Source organism: Dermacentor silvarum, chromosome 11 (assembly GCF_013339745.2).
Source record: "Dermacentor silvarum isolate Dsil-2018 chromosome 11, BIME_Dsil_1.4, whole genome shotgun sequence".
Lineage (NCBI taxonomy): Eukaryota > Metazoa > Arthropoda > Arachnida > Ixodida > Ixodidae > Dermacentor > Dermacentor silvarum.
The window spans coordinates 25,774,006-25,785,701 of record NC_051164.1 but is presented as its reverse complement, the minus strand read 5'-3'; the positions used below and the strand labels follow the sequence as shown (position 1 = coordinate 25,785,701).

The 11,696-nt window shown below is 44.7% G+C and overlaps 1 long non-coding RNA gene across 1 annotated transcript; it reads left to right on the top strand.

Moving 5' to 3' along the window:
• The first annotated feature begins 649 nt into the window (after positions 1–649).
• LOC125941369 (uncharacterized) lies at positions 650–6,787 on the top strand. Its single transcript, XR_007464205.1, has 3 exons — positions 650–913; positions 4,771–4,963; positions 6,678–6,787. It is a non-coding gene; the product is annotated as an uncharacterized LOC125941369 (long non-coding RNA).
• The last annotated feature ends 4,909 nt before the right edge of the window (positions 6,788–11,696 follow it).

Here is an 11,696-nt window from a genome sequence, read left to right as displayed (position 1 = left end):
CACATGTTATCTCACGAACACATGAGAGACGCCTAAAAGTGATAAAACCTGGTGCATCCGAACCAAGATGTCAGATCTAGAGGTTGTTAAAAAAACCAAAAAACCTCGAGCCTTTAATGTACGCACGTGATTGTGGCAAAAAGTAACCAGCCCTACTTGCATACTCACAAAGTAATGCCTCCTGCACTAGGAAAAGCATGAGGACAGGTTAAAATATTGTCCGCAATTGGCAGGCATTTATCTCGCAAGCATGCAGACATCCCGGTTGTCCTGTATTATTCCGGCACCAAATAGTTTTTGTTTCTGTTTTCGCGGGCGAATGTATCCGATCTATTTGAATTATTCTGCGCACCACAGACTCCCTGGTTATCTTTTGATAAACGTTTGCATATATTAAAGAAGAGCCTGGCACTAACCGTCTAAAAATATTAACTGTCCGATGTTGCCATCTATTATTGCAGATTTGCATAAATATCTGAAACGTGTACTTGAATGTAAGGAAGCTAATGCTGAAATGATGTACCGCTACATAACTTCTGCTCTCTGAGGATGCGGCATGCTCAGAGAGCAGAAGTTATGCAGCGGTAATTCTCGTCGACATCTTACTTCTCTGTGTCGGTATCATTGCCCTGTCCATTTACATTGTGCATCCACTTTTGTTGCAAGTGCTCAGCGTTTTTTAAGAGATTACGAAGCAAACATTATAAGGAATACTGTCTTATCTTTCAGGGTATTCCTGTGGCCTACTGTTTTCATTGCACTGGGTCACACCTCGTATACGAACTACGACAAGACTCACGAGAACATTGATGTTCAAGTCCTCACCAGAAAGCTGACAAACTGCGTGATTGCGCCGCCGTCTATATACGAGCCTCCTGCGGTGTCCAACTATGTGCCATACAACAACAGCCTGGTAAGTATGGTGTTGGCATTAGGAGTGTGAATCTGGAAAAGTCAGGCGGATCCAGCACACTGTGGGAATCAGTTTAGGTGAATTGCTGTTCTGTTTGGTTGATAATTGGCGGTGAAGTTGACAGCGTACGTTTATGCTCATCAGCATTTATAGCAATGGTGAAGTGACGTTCAATGTTCTCTTGCGTGCATGACTTGCGTTTCCCTACGTAGTACACGGAACATCACAGCGAGCCCTGTTTGCTTGGGGCGTTGTAGCGCGCAATTGTTCGTTAGCTGCGAGTAGGTTAGCGCTGTCAGTTCCCCACGCGGGGCATCGCATCGAGGCTCAGGTGTTAAAATTTAATGAAATTATGGAGCTTCACGTGTCAAAAGCACAATCTGACTTTTAGGCACGCCATAGCGTTAGGCTCTGGGTTAATTTTGACCACCTGGAATTCTCTAACCTGACCCTAATTCTATGTAGAGTTAAGCCTCGATATAGAGATGGCATGATGACAATGGGTCACGATGAGATAATGACGAAAGCGTTTCACGACAGTGACAACTATGGCGTCACGATGATAGCATCACATGACTCGAATGACGATGCTGGAGTGATGATGACCATACATGGCGATACTAGCGTGTGATGGCGTGACAACGACTGTACGACGACGATGTCAGCATCACGTGATCCTGTTGACGAAACTTGAATGACGACGATGGAATGACCAGTAGGGCATCACGAAAACGGTATGACAACGAATGCATAACGATGACTATGGCGACAGTGATGATGGTTTGACTGCAGTGTAACGATGAAGACATGAGAACCATCAGATGGCGAGTGCATGATGACAACTGCGTGACAACGACGGAACGAAAAGACGCCGATGGTGAAGCTGAAATGACGACCAGTATATATGGCGATGATGACGTCAGATGGCGTCAAAACAACTGTATGACCAAAAAAGGTTGACGACCACTGATGACGACGACATCCCCAGCACCGGATAACTAAAGTGGAATAACTAGGCTGGAATAAACCCGACGGCATTGCTACGATGATATGACAATAAAACATTACGACGACGCAATGACAGCGATGACATGACAAGAGCTTCACAATCACGGTCGATTGAAGCATAATTACGGTGAAATATAGATTAATTTATTACGGGGACGAAATAGCGGGCTTGATTGGTGGGTTTGGCCACCCGTGATGCGCAGAAGGCAATACCATCAGGTGTGCAGCACAAAAGCTGACCATCAACTGTCCTTTCTAATTAGTGAAAGCGCAAACGTCTTCCCGTGCGCTTGAACCAATAGAAGTTCCTTCTGTTGCACTGCGAAGGTGTATGGTTGCGAATGGCGCCAACTGCTCGAAACTGAGAAAGGAATTTATAAAGCAAGCGCTTTAAATTGTGGGCCGATCCAAAAAAAAAATAAATAACAATAGTTCGGCCGAAATTGTGTCCGTCCACGTGATTATGTGCCAGTGGTCGTGTGCAGCTATTCAATGAACCCCTTTGACAAGAATTTGCGTTGGTGACACTGGCCACCTGCCACTGAGCGTATGCTAGAAGGTATGTGCCACAATTTCTTGAGGGTGTCTTTAACACCACCCGGCGTTACAGTGTGTGTACCATTGGGAGTGCGCAGACTTCACGACAGCATCACCGGAAGGTGCAGCGTGTCCACCGAGAAACAGGGCAATAAGCACCGCTGTAGTACACGGCTCATACAGGACGCGTTTCGGCTATTCGCATGATTGAATGGTCATCGTAGATTAGTTCTGCCCGTATTTTTACAACTTTATTGTCATCGTACGTTTTATTGCTAGAAATATGAAAACGTATTGAAAAACATACAGTTGCTAGTCGCGTTTTGTCCTGGAAACTTGTGTGCTTGTCTGTCGTTCTCGTGATTCATTTAAAGGGACACTAAGGCAAATACTAAGTCGACGTGGACTGTTAAAATACCATTTCAGAAACCTCACAGCGCTTGTTCCGTGCCAAGAAAAGAGTCGGTTTACGAGAAAATTGCGTCTGAATGGTCCGCATATATTTAGCGCAGTTCAAATCACCCGCCTCGAGCGGTAAGTGGTTACGTATACATGCGCCGTCACCGACCTTTACAGCCGTTGGTGAGTAAAACCGCGCGCGACATACGGCGCTGGAGTTTTCTGCGCCAAGCGCAAACGCGCGGCCATGGAGAAAGCGAGCCGAGACAGCGTTGGATTCGCCGCTGCAGCTGCGCTTGGTCAAGTGGCGGGTACCGTTCGCGAATACCGCGACATCACACGGACGTGGAATTCTCTGCTACTTGCAGTTTGTGTGAGTTTCGCGAACCAGTATAACCAGCGCAGCACTACGCGATAACGAAACTAGTAAAATGCGAAAGCGCGCACGGCGCAGAGTGGAGAAAACGAAACCTTTCTACCGTTCGCGTCGTTGTCAAGGGTAACGCCAATTACTTCTTTTTATTGCGATAGCAATTATATGGACACTTCAACCGAATTTCTGCCGTCGTCGTCGCCGTCGCCGTGAGGTTCCCTATAGATAAAATCTTCGCCGCGCGCCGTATGCCCGAGCGGAAGCGTGCGGGGACGCGCGCTATCACGGAGAGCGAACGCACTCTATCTCCCACGCGCAAGCAAGGAAGCAGGAAGCCAGCGCCGGAAAGAGCGGGGGGGGGGGGGGGGGGCGCACTTCTACTCCACCAACAACCGCGCTCGTCGCTCGTCCGCGCCGTCTCTTATCTCCACACGGCTCTGACCTTTATGTGCCGTGCATTCGCCGCTCAGTTTCCGTTGAAGCGATAGACCGCACGTACCTTCGCCCGCAGCGGCGTATGCTTGCTGCCAGCGTTTTGACAGTCGTTGTCTGCAGTCATTCAGTCTGATCTATTCGTGTTTGTTTGTGCGCGCTCACACCACGCTTGTTCATTCAGTTAGTAATAGTCGGGTCACATTTTCCAACGCACGCTACACATGCAATGCTGCCCGGATCGGCAGTGCAGCGCTACATGTGTGTCCCTTCGCACGCGCTGCCCACGGGAAGCGCTTCTCATCAACACCACCGTTTCACACGCGCCTTCTCGTGGTCATCGAGCCTCTCTTCATGTCGGTCTACTTACGCAGCAGCACACCTGCTTACTTAATCAGCTCATGTTTACTACAATTCATATTGCTACCAAAGCCGCTCACCTTACTTCGTATGACATTGCTGTGTTGATATCGCATTCATTGCTTCGCCCTTAGAGCGAAACTGTGACATTTTTTTTCTAAAAATCAAATAGAATTGGACAAGCCGCATTTTCTTTAGTCTTATAATGCAATTCAATAATTATTTTATTACGAGTGTATGAGTACTGAGGACAGAATTTTAATGAGGAGTGCCTTCGTCATCAAGCTAGTACTTGCATGTCCCGGGGGAGTCTCTAATTGGGTCCTGTGTTTACCTCAATATCTCGATTACTAACACTATAGTATTCATGACTTGGACGTTCTCGAGCACTAATCCATCAGTTTAGCTTGACTTAATATTTGCCTTTGGGGTCCCTTTAAATAAGCGCGTTCTCATGATCAATCAAAAGCCAGAGTTAGTGTTCTGTATCTGTTTTGCCATTGTCATTGTTTGGCGCTGATTTTGCAGCTTGTGTTCTATTGCTGTCACACGTGTGCGTCTTGCTCGAGCGGCGGTGTCATTAGGCACACATTCATTGTCTATTTTGTCATTTTCGCTATTGTCCCTTCAGTGTAGTATGTGGAGTATATCAAAGCAGAATACCTACGCTGGTGGAGTTTTGAAGCGATGTACTCTATGCCACTGAAAAGCTAGCCTAATTAGCTGTTTTCTTTGCTTCCTTCAACAGATACAGGCCTTGGATTTCGTGGAGGACATTCAGACCCATTTAAACAATTGCAACGTGAGTAACACCTAAGCAATTTCCATATGCCGTGTCGGTGACCCTTAAGGCGCGGTGGTTCAAGTCAACTGGCTCAAAAGTGGGACTGTTTGAACGCTGCGACAATATCACAAAGGCTGTGGATGTTAATCCATATTCAGTAAGTTGAAACTTCTAACAGTTTATGGACTTAACGAGGCTTATTTATATTTATCTATTTATTATTTATTTCGTGCTGCGGTCTCAAGGTCCACGAAGTGTAGGCATCATATACGAATACATAATAAAATATTAGCCATCATGTATTCCAGTCAAGTATTGTACGTGGGAAAAAGAAAACTTTAATGTGTCTGTTCGTGCAAAATAAGATGTTAGTACATTATCGTGGTGCTGTCGGGAATTTCTGGTCGTTAGGGGCGACAGAAATGGATAGGGTTCAATTGGTTGTTCATTATTATTTAGCATACGAAGGAACGTTCACCTCAATTCTTTCCTTCGTACTTCGAGTGGCCGTACTTTATTGCGCTGTCTTTCACTGGGAGAGTCGGATAAGCAAAATTTGTTGAATATAAACCTGAGATTCTTCTTTGACTTGCTTCTAATTTGTTATTGTTTACTTTACTGTAAGGGTCCCAAACGATACATGCATGTTCTTGTTCGGGTGTGATCAGCGCGTGGTATCCAGTTTAACGTTAGTGGGGTCTTATGCCTTAGGAAACAGTTTTCGAAAGGAAGATGAACAAATTTATGCGACATTAACGTTCATAGTCAAGTTATTAGTCAGTCACTCTTAAATATTTGTATGTATTATAACTTGCTCAAGTGGTAGGCAACCGATCTTATAGGTGCATGCAAGTGGTGTTTTTTCTTTTTAGTAATTGGAAAGAACCCACATTTCTCAATGTTATGTTTCATACCCCGCTGATTGCGACAATTTACTTCGTTACTGACACTAACACTTATACGTCTTGGTCATTCGTGCAATGAACCTCTTTGTACGATGCACAATTGTCGGCGAACAGTCGGATTCGGACTACAGGACAGATTACGTAAACGATGTCATTAATTACACTCCCTTGAGGCATCCCAGTTTTGACTGGAAGGCAGTCTGAGTAATGCCTGTCCACATCAAAGCGACTGTTCGTGGTCAAATAACCTGCAATGCAGTGCACGAAAATATCCGGAATATCAACTGACCTGAAGTTTAGGATTAGGTTATCATGAGGTATCGTATCAGAAGCCTTGCAGAAATCTTAGAACATTACGTCTGTCTGACCATTCATATCGATGACTGAGGCAAACGACTGAATTGTAGTTATTAGTTGCGTAATGGTCGAGTACCCGTTTCTTTATAGTCAATATAGAGTGCTGTTCTAGAAATTTGTGTATGTTTTCATTTGGCATTAATATGTTGTATTAGCCTAGCGGGGGCTTCTTTAAGCCTATGCCTTAAGAACCACAGTTTTTGGACGGAAGATCAACAAATGTGTGATACATTAACGTTCATAGACAAGTTGTTAGTCAGTGTAAATCTTAAATTCTAATGTGCTATGCTGACTGTTGTGAGTTACAGGTGCCCCATCCCTCATCTCAAAAGGCTTGCCGTAGTCGATAGGGTTTACAAAACAAACCGATTGAAAACTTGGGCTGTACACGTATATAGAAATATAGTGTGTACCAGCTAACGCCTGCCAAGCTCTTATAAGAAGATAAGGTTGAAAAAAAAAAACTCGGTGCAAGGTACGGTTATAAGACCTACGGTGTCAATTCATCGAGCCAGGGACGAACGGACACTGTGGGTTTCATAATTGTTTCTTGCACCGCAATGTTTTATTCGTTGTTTTTTTCTTTCTGTTTTTTTTTCTTTTTTGCAGCTTGGCAAGGTTTGGCTGGGAGACACGGTATACGACTAGTAGTGTGGCCTATCTGTCGCTATTTGCGTTTGCTTTTTCTTTTTGCTCGTACGTGTAGCTTCTAAACACTGTAACCATTTCGTTGATGCTTTGTGAAATCCTGGTATTTGCACGAATCATGCCAATGGAACGTGATATGCAGGTGGTGAACCATGTAAAGCAGCTTCCGTTTTTTGTGTGTGATTTTCTGTAGGTTTGCAGTGGAGGAGTGACTGGGCAATACCAGTACGACCCCATGTACAAATCAGGAATATTCTCCAACAGCACTCACGCACTGACTGTCGAAACAGAGCAGAGTTTAAAAGCAAAGGTAAAAGTTTTGTATTTTTAAAATAAGTGACTATTTGAGTATGGATAAGCGTAGCACATATTTTGTATTTTGAATATGTTGCTACAGCTGGATCATAAGAAAATTAAAAGAGCATAAGGCATTTCAAATGAAAAGTGGCACTTCGAAGCATCTTTGAGTTAAAGAAACCACACGCAGAATGCATGGTAACATACCATACTAGTGTATTCTGTTTTTCTTATTGCGGAACACAATTTTGTAGAGTTGGGCAAGATATACTGTAGCTATTAAATAAATTTTGGAGGACTTTCCATGGTGAACTTGCTGGACCAAGGGTCTCAAATTTACTTCGCCAGGCTGCCGGATTGGCGATCAGCGCTAGTGTCGAGGGCCGGACATCAAAGAACATAAAATTAGTGAAAAAGCAATGTGTAAACATGAGTAACAGTAGAGGCACAGACAAAAAAATTATTCCACTTAATCGACATCCGTTATTCAAATATTAGACAGTTTTAGTTTAGCGTTAGCGTAATAGCGGGGTTACGGGAAATGGCGTTACCGTTCCGCAAACGAACTTTGCAGAGAGAGAGTTTTAGTATAGCGTGATAGCGTAGTTTACGTGCGGGACGCTATTCCAATACGCTTTGAATTTCGCATACATTGGGCACTTAATTCTATGTGTGTGTGTGTGTGTCCGGAAAGTGCGATAGGCAGCGCAATGGAAGCCAGGAGCGCGTTGTATTTTTACTTCACATGTCCGTCGGTCGGCAAGGAAACAGACAAGCAGTATAAGCTGTCTACCATAGCCTACGAAATTCTCCCATTTCAGAGGCCATATGCCGTCGTCGCGTCTATCTCCCGACTTTATCGACAGGTGGCGCTCATATCTCGTAGAAATTAAAGCCCCTATATATAAAAAGTAGCGCCATCCATTTCCCTCCTCCTCCGTTCCACTATCGCGCTCGGCGCGACCAGCGCGATCGAAGCGCGATATCGACAGTGGCGCCGCCTGCGTCGGGCCTGCCGTGGCAGACGACAGCTAACGCGCTACCAGAGGAAATCCGAGGAAAACTTCGATCGCGCCCTGCGGAGAAGTTTTTGAGGCGCGATTTTGCTTCGTCAGTCAGTAACTGGTCTTAATAATGCCGTTTTGGAAGTAGCAACGCGACGATGCGAGACGGCGCAAATATCAAGTGTGCAGCAAGCGTTTGCGGACGCCGGATGGTAAACAGAAAAAGCCTTTTGCCCTCGCCTTGTCGGTTGCGGCAACATAAGGTGCAGCAGCATGCCATCACAACGAAGTTCTTGTCCCTAACACGTTTGATCCGTTTGTGCGTACAGCACTTTCGTCGCGCAGGCCCGAGAATGGCAGTCGGAGCGCGCTGGAAAGAAAAAAAATATACAAAAGCGCAACGCGTGCTTCCACGTGACACGGATTGGCCAATGGGGGAGCGGAGGAGGCTGGGGCGACAGGCGGCGGCAAGGAGGAAACGCCGGGGTGAGCGCGGTGGCGGCAAGATCTAAGAATGGCGCTACTTTTTATATATAGGGGCTTTAGTAGAAATTTTCTTTCGTTAGGCTTAGGCGCGTTCGAAACGAGAAGCGATCTCGTAAACTCCGCTAAACCATCCATAAAACATATTGTAGATCCTGCCTGAATGTAAGCGAAAGCCATTTACGCAGTCATTTCCTACCAACGAAGTCAATTATTCAACAGCGACTCCAAATTCAGTTTGAAGCGGGCGGCCGGGACCGCCGCCATGTTTTACGTACACTACGTAAACACGCTAACACGGTAACGTTAACTCTGGGAAATAGCGTGCGCACGGTAAACGGTATGGGTCGTTTAGCGTTCTGCGCATGCACATTTCGATCCAGCTATTCCGGTACGCCCGCTATTCCGGTAACCACGCTAAACTAAAACTGTCTATATCCTTCTTTTATTACGTCCAAAAAATGAAGTACCTAATAACCGTTTAGAGTTTTCCTTTTACCGCCAACGTCTCCGTTGCAAGAGTGAACCAGAGATGCAGGCGCACCATCTCGCGGTGAAGCCATGAAGTGGCAAAAGAGAGAAATTATAAGTGCTCAATTTGTCATTGCAATTCTGAAATCTGATTGAAGATACTTAGAAGATACTCAACACAACTGGCTGGCGACGCACATTATAGTGGAACAAGGAACCGACAAAACCAAGTAGCATGACCCTAATTTTCATGACACTATCTGTGCAGAACCCTTGGCCGTTATCAACAGCGGTAAAATAATGCCATCGAGCAAAAAATAATTACGTAGAAACCGTCCAAGCTTAAATCAAAGCAAGCAAATGCCTTTCTTATATTCCGCTGAATTATGTAGTAATCACGTTGAATCAATGATACTTATTGAATGCGCTAGGACGACTTTCCGTTTGCTTTGTTTAAGGCGGGAATAACGTTAGGAGATTCGCTGGAATGCATTTGATTTAATGTTTTGAGGCCAGTAAACAGAAGATATCGTGAAGTAATCAAATAGCATTTTGCATTCCACAAGATTGCGAGTGGGAAGTTCGGAAGTGCACATATTGTTGGAAGCAGGTTTTTAGAAAGTTCTACGCGTTGATAACATTTTAAAGCACTTAGCATTTTCCGATTACTGATGTTTTCCGTGTCAACCTTTCCGTAAATGGATTCCGACGATAGTACAGCCTCACGCAATTGAAAAAAAGCGCACTGTGGTACGTTACCACCACGCAGTGGTGCCGATGGTAGTGGTGCTATAATTAAAGCGCTTGCGCCGTGGTGGAAGGAGCTTCTTCCTCCATAATTCCTAACTTAACTCGGGATAGCCAGCGTTCTAAGACGCTGTCACTAAGAAGCAGCGCTTCCGGTCGCAGCGGACGCGTCCCGAAGTTCCGAACTGGTGTTAGAGAAAGTGGTGCTGTAGTACTGCCTGCTTCCGCATACGGGTAAGGCACGGTGGTACGGAGCTCCACCAGTTACGCATAGTGCAACATAAAGCCACAGATAACCAGCTCTCGAAGCACGTTGAACGCATTTTCGTATTGCGAATATTCAAGTCAATTTCTGTTGTTTCTACCATCAACCGAAGTATCAACTTCAGAGGTCCGAAGGAGTTCGCGAAGCTCTCGCATGAGTGCACGTGCGCTACAAGAAGCGAGGCGGCGTAAGACGGCAGCCGGCGGTCGAAGCGTAGAGAAGGGAATTCAACAAGCGCGGAAACTCCCATAGAGCCCAGCGGCCGAATTGACGGCAGCGCGCCAAGCGGTCGGCATCAATCACTTCCGTTTTCGGTTTTGGGCGCGCGCATTTTGAACGCTAGCTAGCATGCCGGCGGCGCTATTATTATTTTTTTTTTGCCCGACCGCGCATGGTCTTCGTGCGGAATCAGTTTACTATTTGGTAAAAATGATGGCGAACGATCATGTCAAGTCCTATCGAATCTGTGCCACGTACAATTTCACAAAGTAAACGCAAGACTCCTTGGGAAATTAGGAAATATTTATTTTGCTCTATATAAAAGCTCGTTGCGCACTTTTTGTGCTTTAATCAAACGTTGTGACCCCAGGTAAGCAGTGGTTCCCGTCAGTGGCGGAGCCAGAAATTTTGTTGGGGGGGGGCTCACCTTTTGCGGCGCGGCCTCCTCCTTATGGAACTTGTCGAGGGATCAAATACATTAAATTACTGCATTGACAATGCCATTGTATATTAGATGCTGCAAACGAATTATTAAACGCAACGCACTGTCAAGTAAAATATGTATTTTTTTCATAACAGAATATATTCGTTTGTCCCAAAACTTGTGGCAGAAATAATTGATATCAATGCTTCCGCATTTTTTGTCTATTTAATAAGTAAAGAGAATATCACACGAACTTTAGAAGTATATCAGTTCGAAACCAGCAAAGCAGTGCATGCAGCTGATATGAAAAACTTAAAGGCCATGAAAAGAAAATGTTGAGGACAATTACTTTGATGAATCTTTGTCATTCAAGAACCTCGTTCACATGTTTGTACACGTGCAACGGCTTGAAAAAAAAAAAAAAACCTCAATGACGCTGTGCTTCGTTGTAATGGATTGCGCAGTAGAAGCTGTTACCGGTCGTGTATTTTGAGTAATTGCACCGAAATTATAGTCGCAACAGTGAGTACAAATAGAAAGCAGGAGTTCTGCAAAATATACATTGGAAATGTGAAGATAGAATGGAATATACAAATGCGAAGATAAAACGTGATAAAGGGCAAAAAAGTGCCGCTTGGAACAAAGTTCACTGCTTGTATACCCAAAACCTTGCAACAATATGTTTAAATATACCTATAAGTCTCGAATAAATCTACGTATTTAAGCAAATGTCACGGTATATAATGCGTCAAACAAGACAAATAAACACGTTGCGCAGTCACAGATAGTAAACTTTACGCATGGAAAGACAGACGATCCAGGCAAGAACAAAACTACGATCGCAGAAAGCATGATATGTACTTGGGCCATGCGGCGGTCGCGACAGCACCATATGGGTAGAATAATAGAGGTATAAGGCAGAAATCAGTACAAAAATGTGTAAATTAACTGCCTGCAGAGCGGCAACAAATATTCTGCACCCAAAATTAAAGGAGGGTATTGCTTCGGTTCAAAAAAGAAGTAAAAGCAGGTAGCTAAAAAGGAAAGAAAAGGCGAAACGAAAGCCACAG